General features: G+C 34.8%; 1 long non-coding RNA gene across 1 annotated transcript; it reads left to right on the plus strand.

The window, feature by feature from the left end:
• Positions 1-148: 148 nt before the first annotated feature.
• LOC128236836 (uncharacterized) lies at positions 149-8874 on the plus strand. Its single transcript, XR_008261452.1, has 4 exons — positions 149-285; positions 3475-3633; positions 3875-4062; positions 5040-8874. It is a non-coding gene; the product is annotated as an uncharacterized LOC128236836 (long non-coding RNA).
• The last annotated feature ends 11432 nt before the right edge of the window (positions 8875-20306 follow it).

The following is a 20306-nucleotide window of genomic DNA, read 5'->3' on the forward strand; positions in this document are numbered from 1 at the left end:
TTTGCGTGTCACTACTCTTATGCCAAGTTTTTCATGAGAATTTAAGTGACTAAATTTTCGTAAAAATTAAATACAGTATGGATTTTGATAAACGACAGTGCGGATTTAGGCAGGTGCGTGTTTACACAATTACGTCATTGATATCTGTGTAAAACACATGAGTACACCACAGCGAACAAAATTGCTGGTTTGTAAAATCTTGGAAAAGGCTTTAAGGAAAATCCAGGAGCTGGAAATGCAAGATAATTTGTGACTGACTCTAGTACGAAGAATTTTGGGAAGACGGTATTAAATATTTCCATAATTTTATGCATTATTTAACTATTGATGCTTGCAAATCATTTTTTTCAGCAAAGCACATCCATTTCACAGTGATTTGGTGGGAATGAGCTGAATTTTGACCTTTACAAAATTTATTGACATTTAACCTAAACTAACCTAAACAAGTTAAACAAATGACAATTGGCTTTATAATGGTAGTCCTAGTTGGGCCTCATGTTCTACAGCACTGTAGTTTATCAAATGACCATATATCTTTATAGTGGTAGTCATAGCTGGGGGACACGTTCTAAAGCACTGTAGTTTATCAAATCACCATATATCTTTATACAGGTGGTAATAGCTTTGGGACACGTTCTAAAGCACTGTAGTTTATCAAATGACCATATATCTTTTAACAGGTAGTCATAGCTCGGGGACACGTTCTAAAGCACTGTAGTTTATCAAATGACCATATATCTTTATACAGGTAGTCATAGCTGTGGGACACGTTCTAAAGCACTGTAGTTTATCAAATGACCATATATCTTTATACTGGTAGTAATAGTATTGGGACACGTTCTAAAGCTCTGTAGTTTATCAAATGACCATATATCTTTATACAGGTAGTCATAGCTCGAGGACACGTTCTAAAGCACTGTAGTTTATCAAATGACCATATATCGTTATACTGGTAGTAATAGCTTTGGGATACGTTCTAAAGCACTGTAGTTTATCAAATGACAATATATCTTTATACTGGTGATCATAGGTGGGGGACACATTCTAAAGCACTGTAGTTTATCAAATGACCATATATCTTTATACTGGTAGTAATAGCTTTGGGATACGTTCTAAAGCACTGTAGTTTATCAAATGACCATATATCTTTATACTGGTAGTCATAGCTGGGGGACACGTTCTAAAGCACTGTAGTTTATCAAATGACCATATATCTTTATACAGGTATTCATAGCTGTGGGACACGTTCTAAAGCACTGTAGTTTATCAAATGACCATATATCTTTATACTGGTAGTCATAGCTGGGGGACACGTTCTAAAGCACTGTAGTTTATCAAATCACCATATATCTTTATACAGGTGGTAATAGCTTTGGGACACGTTCTAAAGCACTGTAGTTTATCAAATGACCATATATCTTTTAACAGGTAGTCATAGCTCGGGGACACGTTCTTAAGCACTGTAGTTTATCAAATGACCATATATCTTTATACAGGTAGTCATAGCTCGGGGACACGTTCTAAAGCACTGTAGTTTATCAAATGACCATATATCTTTATACTGGTAGTAATAGTATTGGGACACATTCTAAAGCTCTGTAGTTTATCAAATGACCATATATCTTTATACAGGTAGTCATAGCTCGGGGACACGTTCTAAAGCACTGTAGTTTATCAAATGACCATATATCGTTATACTGGTAGTAATAGCTTTGGGACACGTTCTAAAGCACTGTAGTTTATCAAATGACCATATATCTTTATACTGGTGATCATAGGTGGGGGACACATTCTAAAGCACTGTAGTTTATCAAATGACCATATATCTTTATACTGGTAGTAATAGCTTTAGGATACGTTCTAAAGCACTGTAGTTTATCAAATGACCATATATCTTTATACTGGTAGTCATAGCAGGGGGACACGTTCTAAAGCACTGTAGTTTATCAAATGACCATATATCTTTATACAGGTATTCATAGCTGTGGGACACGTTCTAAAGCACTGTAGTTTATCAAATGACCATATATCTTTATACTGGTAGTCATAGCTGGGGGACACGTTCTAAAGCACTGTAGTTTATCAAATGACCATATATCTTTATACAGGTAGTAATAGCTTTGGGACACGTTCTAAAGCACTGTAGTTTATCAAATGACCATATATCTTTTAACAGGTAGTCATAGCTCGGGGACACGTTCTAAAGCACTGTAGTTTATCAAATCACCATATATCTTTATACTGGTAGTCATAGCTGGGGGACACGTTCTAAAGCACTGTAGTTTATTAAATGACCATATATCTTTATACAGGTAGTCATAGCTGGGGGACACGTTCTAAAGCACTGTAGTTTATCAAATGACCATATATCTTTATACAGGTAGTCATAGCTCGGGGACACATTCTAAAACACTGTAGTTTATCAAATGAGCATATATCTTTATACTGGTAGTAATAGCATTTGGACACGTTCTAAAGCACTGTAGTTTATCAAATGACCATATATCTTTATACTGGTAGTCATAGCTGGGGGACACGTTCTAAAGCACTGTAGTTAATCAAATGACCATATATCTTTATACTGGTAGTCATAGCTAGGGAGCACGTTCTAAAGCACTGTAGTTTATCAAATCACCATATATCTTTATACTGGTAGTAAAAGCTTTGGGACACGTTCTTAAGCACTAGTTTATCAAATGACCATATATCTTTATACGGGTAGTCATAGCTGGAGGACACGTTCTAAAGCACTGTAGTTTATCAAATCACCATATATCTTTATACGGGTAGTCATAGCTGGGGGACACGTTCTAAAACACTGTAGTTTATCAAATGACCATATATCTTTATACTGGTAGTCATAGCTGGGGGACACGTTCTAAAGCACTGTAGTTTATCAAATGACCATATGTCTTTATACAGGTAGTCATAGCTGGGGGACACGTTCTAAAGCACTGTAGTTTATCAAATCACCATATATCTTTATACTGGTAGTCATAGCTGGGGGACACGTTCTAAAGCACTGTAGTTTATCAAATGACCATATATCTTTATACAGGTAGTCATAGCTGGGGGACACGTTCTAAAGCACTGTAGTTTATCAAATGACCATATATCTTTATACTGGTAGTCATAGCTGGGGGACACGTTCTAAAGCACTGTAGTTTATCAAATGACCATATATCTCTATACTAGTTATCATAGCTTTGGGACACGTTCTAAAGCACTGTAGTTTAACAGATGACTGTATATACTCCGGTATATATCTATACCTAACACTGGTTTATATGGCAGGAAGTATATTGTCTTCAGCTGTGTTCTTATTCCACTGACCATACACATTTATATTAGAGATTTTGACTGGACTTTAACTTAAAAGTTGTGTTTTTTTATTAAATTCTCTTACCATATAACTCTATAAAGGTGACTTTCTCATGCACTGTAGGTCAATTGACAGATGTTTATTTTTTTTAGCTTTGGCCTAAAAAGACCTGTAGCAGTTAACAAGCTATTAGATGCACAATAGCACAAAATGACCACCACCACTATCACCCTAAAGTGTGTGCTTGGTGTCTGTCTACACGTGCTTGCTTCTGGAATGTTGAAGAACAAACTGTGTTGAAACACCAACTGGTAAGACTGTGCTTTGTGTTTGTAATTTTGTATGATAAGACATTTATTGTTTCCGCCAGGCCTAAAGGAAATGTCTATGAACAAGTACAGGTCTATACACAAGTACAGGATTGAAATATAAACAACGATTTAAAGAGTATTGAGTTGATGAGTGAGAACAAAAATGATATACCCATGTACATTTACATGTTCAATAAATAGTGCATCTCATACTCTGAATAATAATTCATTTTGCTATTAGGAGTTGGTCATGGACCTTTGCCGCCCTTCATCCAGAGCCTTCCACAGAGATGGCAGATATATCGCTGCCTGGACCAACAGTTGACCATGCCGTTGAGTCCATGATATCAGTAGCAGCCATGAAAACATCTACAGAATTACATCTGCGGCCGTGCCTATTAATGGATACATTCTGCACCACTTCCATGTGTAAGAATAGAACTTTCCAAGTCCTCAGCATAAGCATTTCTGTATTTAAAACGAAAAATAATTAAAAAAAAAATAATATAGTTTTAAATAATTATATACAGGCAAAGTAAATTTGTTTCATGAATGTGTTGTTTTTTTAATTGCTGTTAAAGCAACAGTGTGCACCAGATGATCAAATTGCAAGTTTATTAAGTTTAGCAGTTATTTCATATTTTTCCATTCAAAAAGATTACTGGGTATGTCTACCTAGTAGAATTAATTTCTTATGCGTGATTGGCTAGTCGATGTTATCACATGATATAACCAAGTTAGGTGTATAGCTTTAATATACCACTTGATTGAAGTAAGCCTTCGTAGCACAGTTGATACAACACTGGACTTCAATTTTGGTGACACATTTTTTTTTACATGTTTGTACTTTTTTTACAATTATGACATAAAAGCGTAACACATTCTATCAAATAATTGTCCTGAGATATGTTACAGAAAAAAAACTTTTCTATTTCCAATCTGGTGTACAGTCCCTTTAAGGCCTTATACCGTACTTGTAGACTTATTGTTTATGATAGTCTGTTTAATCATTTTATTGTATATGGGCAACATTTAATGTAACATCACTTTATGTAAAAAGTAAGCCTTCGTAGCACAGTTGATACAACACTGGACTTCAATTTCGGTGACACATTTTTTTTTACATGTTTGTACTTTTTTTTACAATTATGACATAAAAGCGTAACACATTCTATTAAATAATTGTCCTGAGATATGTTATAGAATAAAACTTTTTTAGTGCCAATCTGGTGTACAGTCCCTTTAAGGCCTTATACCGTACTTGTAGACTTATTGTTTATGATAGTCTGTTTAATCATTTTATTGTATATGGGCAACATTTTATGTAACATCACTTTATGTAAAAAAAATTATAAAAAGTCACTGTGAATATAAACAGTTTTCAAATATGTACATTAAAATTGCAGGCTGTCAGTTTGAAACGTCTCTACTCTGACAGAAGGAAGGGAATGAATACCCAGGATTGTTCCTCAGGAAAATCTCTTCAACAGGCTGTTGTCAGTTTGCATGCTCTTTGGATGGAATTACCCTACCTTGGCTTGCAGAGAATCTGTGATATAAAAGACCTCTTTTGTGCTGCATTGTGTCATTGATTTATTGACCTTAAAGATATTTTATATGTATTATGCCACTATTGTAAAAACAAATGGGCATATGTTTTAGCATATGTTTTCAAACAGACACATTTATATTTCAAACAGACACATTTATATTTTTGAATAATTTGAAAATACATTTTGTAGGTTGACTTCACACCATGAAACATTAATGGTAGGTTATATTTGACCAGAACATGACAAGTATTGTTTTCGGAGTTTTTTGGTCGAAGGTGAAGGTAATGGCAAACAGTGGTTATTCTGCACAATGACCCTTGAATTCTTTGACCTAGGACCATTAATATTTAGTGATTGATATATCAGTCCAACTCATATGTGAAAGGGACATGATGAAATTGAGCAAGAGCTTATTAGCATTGCAAATTATTATTTGTTCATTTTTAGCTCGACTATTCGAAGAATAGGTGGGCTATACTATCATTAACAATTCTGCGTTAAAGTTTTCATTTTATGTAATAAAATCAAGAGTTTTTATCCAATGGTAATCAAACTTGGTCAGACTATTTGTCGGCATGTTATCTTGAAGATGTATGAATATGGGTCATCCCTGGTCAAATTCTAGGTCACTAGGTCACATCTTAGAGAAAATATTTCTATGTCATAAATTCAACATTTTTTCATATCTTTATGAAACTTGGTCAGAATTATTTGTCTGCATACTATCTTGAAAGTTTTTTAATATGGGTCATCACGGGTCAAATTCTAGGTCACTAGGTCAAATCTTAGGAAAATCATTCCACATCATAAATTGAACAATTTTTGTCAAATCTTTATGAAACTTGGTCAGAATATTTGTCTGCATAATATCTTAAAAGTTCTATAATATGGGTCATCCCCGGTCAAAACCTAGGTCACAAGGTCAAATTTTAGAAGAAAGAATCCCACAGTCATAAAAATTCATTAATTTTAGTCAAATCTTTTGTAAACTTGGTCAGAATATTTGTCTACATGTTGTCTTAATCATTTGTGAATATAGGTCACCTCAGATCAAAAACTAGGTCACTAGGTCAAATCTTAGGAAATACTTTCCTGATGTCATAAAAAAAAATCTATGCTTACCAAAGCTATCCATATCAGTTAATAACTAAATTCAATTGTTATTTTATAAACACACATCCCAATCATGAATTTCAGATCTAACCATATTTTTCAAAAAAATAAATTTTAATTAACTTTAAAAATATTTGTGTACATGAAATCTTAGATGATAAAGTGTGTCATCTAGGGTCAAAAACTAGGTCTCTGGGACAGATCTTATTGGAAAAGCTGATGTATTTATAAAATGTTCGTTTTTCCTCACACAAATGGAATAGTTTCTGTTGATCAGGTTATTTGTATGAATGATATCTCCGATAAATATAAATATGGGTCTTTTTGGTTAAAAATACTAGGTCATTAGCTCAAATCCTAGGTTTGCAAAATTGCATTGTCAAATAAAAAATCAAGCTTTATGCGGCGTTGCCGCGTTGGCGTCTTGTTATTTTTTTTATTTTGACAGGCACATTTTTATAATCTTAACCAAATCAAACCTTGTTTTGTCACATTGTGATTCTTATTCACTTTTTTATTTGATTGTTTTATTGCTTTTTACAGGCACATATCACACTATTATAGTATTTACGTCCAATTCCAAGAGGGGTAGTAGAGCGCACTGTTTTACGACAGCTCTTGTTAACCTGTAAAGTGAAACCTGGTTATAAAAATGACATGACTGTGTCATTGTGTTGGCAGGCCAGGAGGAGGGCAGCATCAAATACATCTACAAACTTAGTATACAAAGTATTATAGAATTGCTTTCGGGGCCCATAGGATCAAGGTCACTAAAACAAAAAAATATTGAAACTTAATCGCACAACAAAGGCTTAATTAATTAGGTTTGTCTGTCAATCATTGAAAACTTGTTGGGTTTTTTTGCATTGCAGCATTTCATGCTTAATTTTTATTTTGTCTCTTTATTGCATATTACCTTTATCATTATTGTATTCATTTCTAAGACAAAGCAGCATATAGTTGAGGGCACTGCCCCATGACAGCTTTTGTATATCCTAAAAAGAATACAATAGTGATATACCCTGATATAGGTAGTTTTGGTACATTATCACGGTTTTAATTTTAGCTTTACTGGCCAAAGATCAGAATATCTGATGTGATGGTAATGTGTACGTAGTATGTGCTTCCTAGCGCCTGTAAACAATTGCTTGTGAACACCATACAGTCTTTAGTTATGATTGTATCTCAATAAAACAGTATTTAGATATCCAATAGAGCTCGGTTCCTTTCGAAAACCAGTCAGATCTGCCCATGTATGCCTAGATTATGGGCCTTGAACGTCTGTGCGACTGTAAACAATTGCTTGTGAACATGGTACAGTCTTCAGTTTTAATTGTATATAGATGAAACTTGTACAGTATTAAGATATCAATTAGAGCTTGGTTCCTTTCGAAAACCAGATCTGCCCATGCATACCTAGATTATGGGCCTCAAAAGTAAAAAAAAAATGCTATTTTTAGCCAAGTCTACATGAGCGACGTCTATTTTTAGACAAGTTTACATGTAAAGTCACAAATTCATGTGAAAAATTGTTCAAATTAGGCCCCTGGGGTCATTATTGGCCACGCCACTGGGTTCACCGGTTTGGTATACTAAATTGGGAAATGTTTGAAAATCTTTATGTCTGAAACAGCTATGCAGACCCATGTTATTTTGAATAAGGATTATTTTATTGGTCTGCTACCATGGTTGTTCAAATTATGCCCCTAGGGTCAAAACTGGCACTGCCCCCAGGGGTCACAAGTTTTTTTAAGAAATATTTTCAAAATCTTCTTGTTTCAAACCACAAGGCTCATATCTTTGATATTTGTTGTGGAGCATTATATGTAGACCGTCTAGCAAAACAGTTGAAATTATGTGCCCTGGGCCGGGGCCACCATCCATTTTGTCCTTTTAAAGCTACAAAAATGAAATTTTGACCAATAGTACAGTTTTGTAGCAAATTTTATTCTCCTCAGATGGCCTTTACTTGGCACATATTAGAATACTGGTAGTTCATGCAACTAATCTGCTTACAACACTTTCTGTTCTCAGATGTTGAATGTGCAACGTTTTAAGCTAACTCAAACACAAAACGTGAACAATATGTTTGTTGGCTATTACTCATACATACATGCTCTGGATCAAAAATAACCACATGAGCCATGCCACTAGAGCATAGGCACTCATGGGCCTCTTGTTTTTTTTAGAAAAAAGCATACTGACCAACCCTATTTATTTTAGAAGTTAGCTGAAACTAAGAACTTTTTTTACCTTACTTTTATATTAGATTGAGTATTGCTAAGATTCTTGCTTAAAGCTCCATTTAAGGTAACTGTTCATCTCAAATGTAACAGCTTTTGCCTTCAAACTTTTAAAATTTCATTGAACCAGTGGGTTCATCATGATGCACATCTGTAAATGTTTCTCCCTAATATGGGCTTTTATGTATGCAAACAGAACATTGAACAATTGGCTTTCCGTGTAAAGTAAACCCTGTCCAGAACATTTGTCAAATTGCTGTGTCAGCACTTGTTTGAATGGATTTATTTTATTTTCATATTATGATTTCAAATAAAGTATTTAAAAATGTTGATTTCTTGTATGAAGTGATTACTACAATCCTTATAAGGTCAACAGGAAGCTTGAAAAAGTATCTGTTACATGTATTAAGGCATGATTAAAATCATTTTTCCATTTTGCAAAAAGCAGATGGTTAATTTATACCACCTTCAGGTAGTCATGATGAACTCTTCAAAGATATCCCAGGTAAAGGTAGTCACGATAAACTCTTTCAAGTTATCCCAGGTATGCATGGTCACCCCTTAAAAGATATCCCAGGTATTCATGATCACCTCTTCAAAGATATCCCAGTTATTCATGATCACCTCTTCAAAGATATCCCAGTTATTCATGATCACCTCTTCAAAGATATCTATCCCAGGTAGTCATGATCACCTCTTCAAAGATATCTATCCCAGATAGTCATGATCACCTCTTCACAAAGATATCCCAGGCAGTCATGATCAACTCTTCAAAGATATCTCAGGTATTCATGATCACCTCTTCAAAGATATCCTAGGTAGTCATGATCAACTCTTTAAAAATATCCCAGATATTCATGATCATCACCTCTTCAAAAATATCTCAGGTATTCATGATCACCTCTTCAAAGATATCCTAGGTAGTCATGATCAACTCTTTAAAAATATCCCAGATATTCATGATCACCTCTTCAAAGATATCCCAGGTAGTCATGATCACCTCTTCAAAGATATCCAAGGTAGTCATGATCAACTATTAAAAGATATCCCAGATATTCATGATCACCTCTAAAAGATATCCCAGGTAGTCATGATCCCCTCTTCACAGATATCCCAGGTAGTCATGATCAACTCTTAAAAAATATCCCAGATATTCATGATCCCCTCTTCAAAGATATCCCAGGTAGTAATGATCAACTCTTAAAAGATAACCCAGGTAGTCATGATCAACTCTTTAAAGATTTCCCTTTGTAACCATGCAGTTGTTGCAAGCATACTTTAAAGCCCTGGTGAAGGGGAGATCAATGCAAACTGAACATGGATGGTTTGTGTGGAAATGAGCCCACTTTTTTGGTAGAAAGTTCTATGTGATTAGTTAAACAACAGGTAAAATTGCAGATGATGTTAGCAAAATGATGCATGAAGTTAAATGGCAGGCCATAGCTGTCAGACTTGAAAGGAAATTCACTTGGTGGTTTAAGCGTGAACAAAAGCCAAGATCAATCAATGCTTCAGACCCTTGATCTATGTATTCTAGGGTGATTTGCAAACAAAAGTGTATAATAGTTACTGTGTACTTTCAGGAGAATTAATTTGTGGCACAGTTCACATAAGTTCCGCTTATGTTGATTTTTCCATGCAGATAAGTAACCATACTTGTATGAAAAATTATTTCTCAATTTCACCAAGCATAGAAAACTACCAACAATGGAAGTGTTTTATGTCACAGACTCAATCATGTCATTTAAAATCCACACAATTCTTTCATATTTTTTCAATCTTCTCTTCAACTTTGGCCCATTTCAGATGAACTTTTTTCAAAGCACAGTAAAAAAGACCTTTATCATATAGTTTCTTGTAAGTCCTCAGGTGAATCCAATTCCGTTTAACTAGTAGTTGCTTCACATAATCCAACCTATTTTTGTATATCTTCTGAATCCAATGTTCTTGTAACTCCTCAGGTGAATCCAATTGTTGAGCTAGTAGTTTTCTTCACATAAACCTATTCTTGTAGATCACTTTCTTAATCCAATGTGACCTTTTTTCTCTAATTCCATGTCTTCATTAAACCAAAAGTTACCTATTTCTTAACACATCCAGTGAAGACTTTCTTTTAAGTCTTTACTGATTCTAACCACATTTCTTACACTTGTATAGATCCTGAGTTTTATCTGTAGACTTCAAATCAAACAACTTTTTTTCATAGTTTTCCAAACATAACATGACCTCTTTGCTCCTCAAGTGTATCCAGGTGAACATCCAATTTCAAGTCATGATTCCAGGTGATCAGTTGATAAACTGCATTGCTTAAGATTTAGAACTTCACATCAGCTGTCACCGCCATAACTACTCATATGAAGCATTGAAGGCTGGGGCGTAGCCAGCATTATGCACTTACGCATGTGTGTAACATCAATTTGAAAAATGAAAAAAATAAATATGGCAAAAAATGGCATCAAATTCAAGGGCTAAGCTAAATATTGATATCAGAATAAAGGGAAGATCAGCTATAGTAAGCATTTTTTCTCTGTGTTGGATAGCTTACTGAGCCTTAATCAATCACTTGGTTACTACAAGGTCGGCGGCCCCGAACCTATAAATCCCTCCAAATACACATCAGTGCCCAACATGTTAGTTCTATATTTCATTTTTTTTCCTTGGGGAGCCCCCCTACGGCTACAGGGATATTCCTCCTTCAACACCATCCCCCTTTCGTGCGTAACATTCAGTAAAGCCTGACTACGCATCTGGAAGGCATATACCAAGTAAACTGAATGCAGTACTTAAAAGTGACTCGCTTTTGTTTTTGGACCAAATATTAGTTTTCCCGGTAATGCATCTGAAAAAAACTATTTTTATCATTTTTTTATGTTATGAATAATGCAGAAAAAAATCCAGTGAATAAAAATTTATTTTGGTTTTTGTGGGGTTCAAACCCACGCCAGGAAAAACCATGTAAACAGTAAAAAAAAACAGCCGGCTAGTCAACACAGCCACCGGGACTTTAACAAAAATGGTGGATATGTTGGCCCCTTAAGGAAACATTCATTATATCACATGATACATTGTCAATCAACCAATCAAACAACACATCAGCCGTAATTAATTTTAAATACACGTTTGAAATTGTGGTCTTCAACATTATTTTGCTAAAGGGTTCCAGCTTTTGCTATTTTTGTTTTAACACTCCTTTCCTTATGATTTAACACTTAACAAATTATGTGTCCCCAAGCTATTACTACCAGAATAGAGATATATGGTCATTTTATAAAATACAGTGCTTAAGAACGTGTCCCCAAGCTATTACTACCAGTATAGAGATATATGGTCATTTGATAAATTACAGTGCTTTAGAACGTGTCCCCCAGCTATGACCACCAGCATAGAGATATATGGTCATTTGATAAACTACAGTGCTTTAGAACGTGTCCCCCAGCTATGCCTACCAGTATAAGGATATATGATCATTTGATAAACTACAGTGCTTTAGAACGTGTCCCCCAGCTATGACTACCAGTATAGAGATATATGGTCATTTGATAAACTACAGTGCTTTAGAACGTGTCCCTAAGCTATTACTATCAGTATAAGGATATATGATCATTTGATAAACTACAGTGCTTTAGAACGTGTCCCCCAGCTATGACCACCAGCATAGAGATATATGGTCATTTGATAAACTACAGTGCTTTAGAACATGTCCCTAAGCTTTGACTACCAGTATAAAGATATATGGTCATTTGATAAACTACAGTGCTTTAGAACGTGTCCCCCAGCTATGATCACCAGCATAGAGATATATGGTCATTTGATAAACTACAGTGCTTTAGAACGTGTCCAACAGCTATGACCACCAGCATAGAGATATATGGTCATTTGATAAACTACAGTGCTTTAGAACGTGTCCCAAAGCTATTACTATCAGTATAAGGATATATGATCATTTGATAAACTACAGTGCTTAAGAACGTGTTCCCGAGCTATGACTACCAGTATAAAGATATATGGTCATTTGATAAACTACAGTGCTTTAGAACGTATCCCAAAGCTATTACTACCAGTATAAAGATATATGGTCATTTGATTAACTACAGTGCTTAAGAACGTGTCCCCGAGCTATGACTACCTGTATAAAGATATATGGTCATTTGATAAACTACAGTGCTTTAGAACGTGTCCCCCAGCTATGATCACCAGCATAAAGATATATGGTCATTTGATAAACTACAGTGCTTTAGAACGTGTAACCCAGCTATGATCACCAGCATAAAGATATATGGTCATTTGATAAACTACAGTGCTTTAGAACGTGTCCCCCAGCTATGACCACCAGCATAGAGATATATGGTCATTTGATAAACTACAGTGCTTTAGAATGTGTCCCCCAGCTATGACCACCAGTATAAAGATATATGGTCATTTGATAAACTACAGTGCTTTAGAACGTGTCCCCCAGCTATGACCACCAGCATAGAGATATATGGTCATTTGATAAACTACAGTGCTTTAGAACCTGTTCCCCAGCTATGACCACCAGCATAGAGATATATGGTCATTTGATAAACTACAGTGCTTTAGAACGTGTACCCAGCTATGACCACCAGTATAGAGATATATGGTCATTTGATAAACTACAGTGCTTTAGAACGTGTACCCAGCTATGACTACCTGTATAGAGATATATGGTCATTTGATAAACTACAGTGCTTTAGAACGTGTCCCCCAGCTATGACCACCAGTATAGAGATATATGGTCATTTGATAAACTACAGTGCTTTAGAACGTGTACCCAGCTATGACCACCAGTATAGAGATATATGGTCATTTGATAAACTACAGTGCTTTAGAACGTGTCCCCCAGCTATGACCACCAGTATAGAGATATATGGTCATTTGATAAACTACAGTGCTTTAAAACGTGTCCCTCAACTATGACCACCAGCATAGAGATATATGGTCATTTGATAAACTACAGTGCTTTAGAACGTGTTCCCCAGCTATGACCACCAGTATAGAGATATATGGTCATTTGATAAACTACAGTGCTTTAGAACCTGTCCCCCAGCTATGATCACCAGTATAAAGATATATGGTGATTTGATAAACTACAGTGCTTTAGAACGTGTCCCCCAGCTATGACCACCTGTATAAAGATATATGGTCATTTGATAAACTACAGTGCTTTAGAACGTGTTCCCCAGCTATGATCACCAGTATAGATATATGGTCATTTGATAAACTACAGTGCTTTAGAACGTGTTCCCCAGCTATGATCACCAGTATAGAGATATATGGTCATTTGATAAACTACAGTGCTTTAGAACGTGTCCCCGAGCTATTACTACCAGTATAAAGATATATGGTCATTTGATAAACTACAGTGCTTTAGAACGTGTTCCCCAGCTATGATCACCAGTATAGAGATATATGGTCATTTGATAAACTACAGTGCTTTAGAACGTGTCCCCGAGCTATTACTACCAGTATAAAGATATATGGTCATTTGATAAACTACAGTGCTTTAGAACGTGTCCTCCAGCTGTGATCACCAGTATAAAGATATATGGTCATTTGATAAACTACAGTGCTTTAGAACGTGTCCCCGAGCTATGACTACCTGTATAAAGATATATGGTCATTTGATAAACTACAGTGCTTTAGAACGTGTCCCCCAGCTATGATCACCTGTATAAAGATATATGGTCATTTGATAAACTACAGTGCTTTAGAACGTGTCCCCCAGCTATGACCACCAGTATAAAGACATATGGTCATTTGATAAACTACAGTGCTTTAGAACGTGTCCCCCAGCTATGACCACCAGTATAAAGACATATGGTCATTTGATAAACTACAGTGCTTTAGAACGTGTCCCCCAGCTATGACCACCAGTATAAAGATATATGGTCAACTGTTAAACTACAGTGCTTTAGAACGTGTCCCCCAGCTATGACCACCAGCATAGAGATATATGGTCATTTGATAAACTACAGTGCTTTTGAACGTGTTCCAAAGCAATGATTGCTACAGTCATATGATTTACAGTCAAAATACTTCAAAACGTAATGGATGTCTTAAATTTCAGTGTCAAAGTTGGATGCTTTTCATGATGAACATAAATAAAGGATTGATAGGTATTAAAATTAAAGCAATGGACCTTTGTTTACACCTTCTAAAATACTAGTTACAATAATGCGATTATAGGGAACGTTCGCCTATTCAAAAACCGTTAAAGACTCAGAAGCAGCTGTTTATATGGAGTACTAAAATACTAAATTATACTGTATTAGCTAAATCTAAATCAAAGATAAAGTACAGTGTAGATCTTCCTTTATTTCTTAATTGTTTGATTTACCCTAATTATTTCATAAAATAATCATGGGAAAATGTGGCAACTACTTACATTATTATTTTATATAAACACAATCAAAATTGAGTTCATTTTGACAAGAGAAATTTATGATAAACACTGTCAACCTTAAAACATTGTCAACCTTAATACTTTGCTGCAAAGGCAAATTTTTCTATTTACACAAATATCTATGACGTAAATAGACCATCCAAGCACCTGCTGAAATCCGCACTGTCGTTTATCTGGCAATACTACAATCCGTACTGTACCTTAGGCTAACCCTAAATTTTTGATGGCTGGCAATTTTTTTCTTGGTCTTTCAACATCACATTTGGTCAAAGGAGTGGATTGGACAGAGGCAAAGCTGTTTCCTATTTGGGTAGTCATTCTAAAATGCCGTCCAGGCTCTTTTTTTAATGATGGTTAGCCTGGACATTCTAAAATGCCGTCCAGGCTCTTTTTTTAATGATGGTTAGCCTGGAAGTCATTCATAGCAAAATTCGTAAACATGTTCAAAATGGTCGCACATTTATTAAGAATTTTCCAATTTAGTCTATTTAAACAAAAAAAGAACACTGTACCTGTTAAAAGTAATTCTTTTTACATCAATTGCAATATATATTATAAAATAATCACGTCCCGAATTGTTAAAACAACATACATTTTCAAACACCATCAAAATTCACCAAACACCATTGTTTTTGTTAACGAATGTAGCCGAGAATATCCAAATGCATTTTCTTTTCTCTGCTTAAGGTTACACATGACTATAAGTTACTTTAGTACAGCTCAGTACGAGCTGTAGTGTCATTGGCAGTAGTTTTGTTAAGGCAACTTATTGTAAACCTGTAAATTATTCATAATAAATTAAGAAAGAAGTGTTTACAAACATTTATTACTTTTGTTAGTATATTGGAATAAAGACATTTAGTTTTTGCAAAATGAATCAAATAGCAATATCATTAAGTTTGTGGAATGTTATCATGCAAAGTATGGGAAGAATTTTCATTTGCATGCATGGCATTTTTTTCAGTTCGTATCATTATTTTCTATTCTTGTAATTTACCCCTCATTTGCGCTCACTTGGATGTCTGAACTTTTGTATGCTTAATATCCTTTGTTTGGTTTCTTTAAAGCATCCAGATTCTGACACACTACAAAAAAAACTTTTTCAAGTACTACTTGTCACAAACTTGTGGTAAAAGCAACGTCAGGTACCAACTGGTGATTGTACGAGCTCTCTCCTCCCTACCTTTTTGCTACCAGTAGGCGAGTAAGTTTTCTGTTGTTCCCCAGTGAACGACCATTTGTATGTATGTTGACAAAAACCTGCCATGACGGTTTGAAATTCTGCAATTATTTGGAGGTTTTTGATTGCCATCTTTTGACATAAAAGCATTTCTACATTTCTTTCCCCTTTCCCACACGCACCTAGCCTCCCGTCTAAAAACGACCATACATTATAAATACTATGTGTGTGCTTTTACTTTGTATGACAGAAATTAGAATACTGGGTAAAATTACCGGTTTGCCTTTATAAGCTTTGTTAAATTTTATAGCGTCTCTTTGAACCGCTGGCGCGTTCACGTCACAAACTGGGCATATGACCTTCTATAAGATGACATTTTAAATGTAAAGTCGGCGAAGATTGCACAAGTGTCCCATAACAACCCGAGGCATATTCTATAAGAGCATGAAGGCCAATTCTCACACAGAGTCCCGGCTTTGTCATGTTTTAACCCCTTAAACACATAAGCATTACTTCTGTTTACCAATATAGTTCTAGTTGTTTTCCTATAAGCTTTAAGCTTAACGATAAAACGCACTCTAGATAGTCGGAAAAAAGCAAACAACAATGTTCGGTAATTATGTTTTTCTATCAATTCCTTTAAAAATAGTAATTTCCTGAAGATTCCCTTTAGTTGAGTTTTGTATAGGTTCTCTGATGTGAGGTATAAGGTATTTGTTTATAAAAATATAATCATGAAACATCTGTTCTAGCGAAACTATACACACACACACACACACACACACACACACACATATATATATATATATATATATATATATATATATATATATATATATATATATATATATATACATATATATATATATATATATATATATATATATATATATATATATATATATATATATATATATATATATATAATAAATTGATAAGTCAGCAAAATCTCTGATTATTGTAAACTTGGATTGTCGTGTTGAAGATTAATAGGTTACACAATAAAACATTTTGATTCACTTAGTGTAACAATGCTGTTGATATACATGGTGGTTTTTTAATATTTAGTCTTATGTTAAATACATGTGTATAATAGTATGCATTGTCCACATTGCCCATAGAATAGTTTGTAAATAAATCTTGAATCCTGTATGTGACGATAAATGTTTTTTCAAATGTATTAAGTACAAAAGTGTGGTAACTGATAATGATAGTGTTAGGGGAAGGTAATCCATACTAAAAATACTACTTCAGATTGAAACCTTAAAGTATAGTTGTGTGTAATCTTTTTTTCTTTTTGGCAGTAAGAAAGCTCCTGTCAACTGCAATAGGTATTTAAATTACTTTTTTGAAGAAATAGCTTGTGAATTTGCAAAATGGATATGGTTATTGATAAGAATTAAGGTATTTATTGGCAGTCTTAAGCCACAGAATACAAATGAAGAACATTTCATTTCATAGACAGTTTTTACATGTTTTTGAATTTTGTTATGAATGACGTCCAGGCTAACCATCATTAAAAAAAGAGCCTGAACGGCATTTTAGAATGTCCAGGCTAACCATCATTAAAAAAAAAAGAGCCTGGACGGCATTTTAGAATGACTACCTATTTGGGGTACTTAGGGGTAACACACCTAGCCCCAATTGAAATTCTAGAACCACCCCTGCATATTAGACTGATACTGGTACACTAAATTATTCACAGATTCAGACTTCAGCCGGTTCAGGAACACAGAATTTATCGTCATTTTGAAACTGTTTCAAACTTTCAGTGTTTGACTTGGTTGAACATACTGATTCGTTCCTTTCCTTCTGTTAACTTTCAAATTAAAAGCGTCTACTTCGGAAGATTAAGCAGAATCCATATGTTTTACTCGTTATTTTGGTGATAAAACCATGTTAGTGGACTGGAAACCTCGGAAAGTCCATGTTTTTTTACTGAATTTTCGCGGACGCGGAAGTTGACATGTCGATTGACTGGCTCTAATAAATATCCAAATATCAGAATCATCGCAAAAGTATATAGAGTGCTCGTATTATAATAACATGGACTGGGTGCTTAAACTGGTTAAATTAAAAAGGATATGAAATAAAAAAAAATCTACAAAATCATATCATATAGGTCAATTAAAAACTTGGCTAATGGAGATAATTTGCATTTACATTTTACAAACGTCTAACTTCAGTTAAGTGCATATTTCTTCAGTAATATATATATATAATTGATAGTGTCTGTTGGTGCAGCTGAAGTTATAATTCCGCCTTTAATGCAGCTGCCGCTTTATCTCTCATATCGTATTTGGAGATCTTCCTCAAGGTTCATTATAGCACCTCAAACATACCGCAACAGCAAAAACAGTTACTGTATTTCGGTTAATGGAATGAAGTTTTTAAAAATATTTTCTATTCCTCAAATTGGCGTTTGAAAACATTGTGAAATCTACTCGATTCATAATCTTTGTCGTGCATGGTTTGTAAATGACTGTTAATATATTAGGACTGTTGTGCTACTTGGACATACTGTGATGTTTTATATTCTGCTTCTATAATTATGCTCTCCGATTGAATGGAATTCCTCTTCACTTATTTCATCTGATTGTTGCTGTGTTTCTGTCTGTGGATTACCTGTGCTTTTGCGACATAACATAATAGCAATACTAATACAAGAAACTATTATCAAAAGAGGAATTAGAAAACAAATGAGCTGGGTGTGTGTTGTCACATCATCTTTTGTGTCAGATTCTCCTTTGTTAGGTGTTTCTTGTATATCATCTATACACAAGATTTTTTTTCCATAAGAACAATTTTCTGTCTCAAGGTAAATGGTTCCATTCAATTGTGTGATTGACAAACATAACCAAGTAACATTGCCGTTGTTTTCATCCTCATCATAATCCTCATCATCTGCAGCAGCAGCAATCGCTTTGAAAGTCCGAAAACTGCCAAGCATTACTGAATAATTCAAAGATACTATTATGCCTGAATTAAACGGTATTAGGGTTCCATTGTAATACCAACATTTTCGTAAGTTCTCAAGGAATGTACCTTTTTCTTGGTTGAAGCAAAATTCTCCTAGCCTAGGTAGACATTTGTTACTAAGATCATTATCAACACGTTGTGTACATATGCTATATAACGTAGATGCACATTTAGTGTTATAATACAATGTTTTTCCACTTTCCTGAAACAAAGCACCAAGGCAGTTGAGATCTGATTTTGATTGGATTTTAAACTGATTGGCTTTAATCAGTCTGAAAACGATTATCCCTTTCTGTATGTCCATGAGGTCAAGTCCTAGGCATTGCGATGCATATGGAAATCTGAAGAATTCATACATGCAGAAACACGAATCATGGTAAATCCCTAGATATCCCGAGTGTAACATCTGACCACACAACACGCTGCATTCATAAAGAATGTTGGAATTAAATGTCATTTTTCTCGCAAACAGGTGTTGACCCTGATTGCTAAACCTCATGCAAGTATGGAGAGCTATATAAGGTCCAGTTTGAGCGCGCCCTTGCATCCATACAGATTCCCCATCCTTTAGCACACTGTTATTTACACTAAGTTCACATGTAGTGTTTATAAGTCCACTGCATTTAAGCATTTTTTGCGTAATAAGACCTCCGCGATTGTGACATATCTCTTTAGAGTTTATGTAGTTGCTTGAATAGTCTTGACACCGAGCGATCATGAATAAATATGTTATTACACTAAATACACTCATATTGCGTGGTTTCACCATCAAAGTGAAGCACTCCGGCGGGTTTTAATTTTGTAGAGTTATGGCAGCAGGCAACAGTTAATTCAATTTCGACAGGTCACTTTTTGTGTATCTGCAATCTACCTGAAGTAAAAAAAGTTACAAGTTCAACTTTCATGAGTTTCGTCCAGAAACGCCACTTGCAGCAGCAATAAACCTGAAAAGAATAACAACACTATTCAAATTGTTACCAGGCTATGGTTTTACCTAAAAAGTAGTACAAATAACCTCACGTAATACCTATCGTTGAGACCCTTTATATACCCACACTGAGCATAGTATGTGTTTATATTGATATTTCATTCTGATCATTTATTTATTTATTTCAGAACACAAGCCTTGTTAAAGCTTAATGTTTATTTACAGTTCATGTAGAACTTACATGGAAAGAAAGTCT

This window comes from Mya arenaria, chromosome 6 (assembly GCF_026914265.1).
Source record: "Mya arenaria isolate MELC-2E11 chromosome 6, ASM2691426v1".
NCBI lineage: Eukaryota > Metazoa > Mollusca > Bivalvia > Myida > Myidae > Mya > Mya arenaria.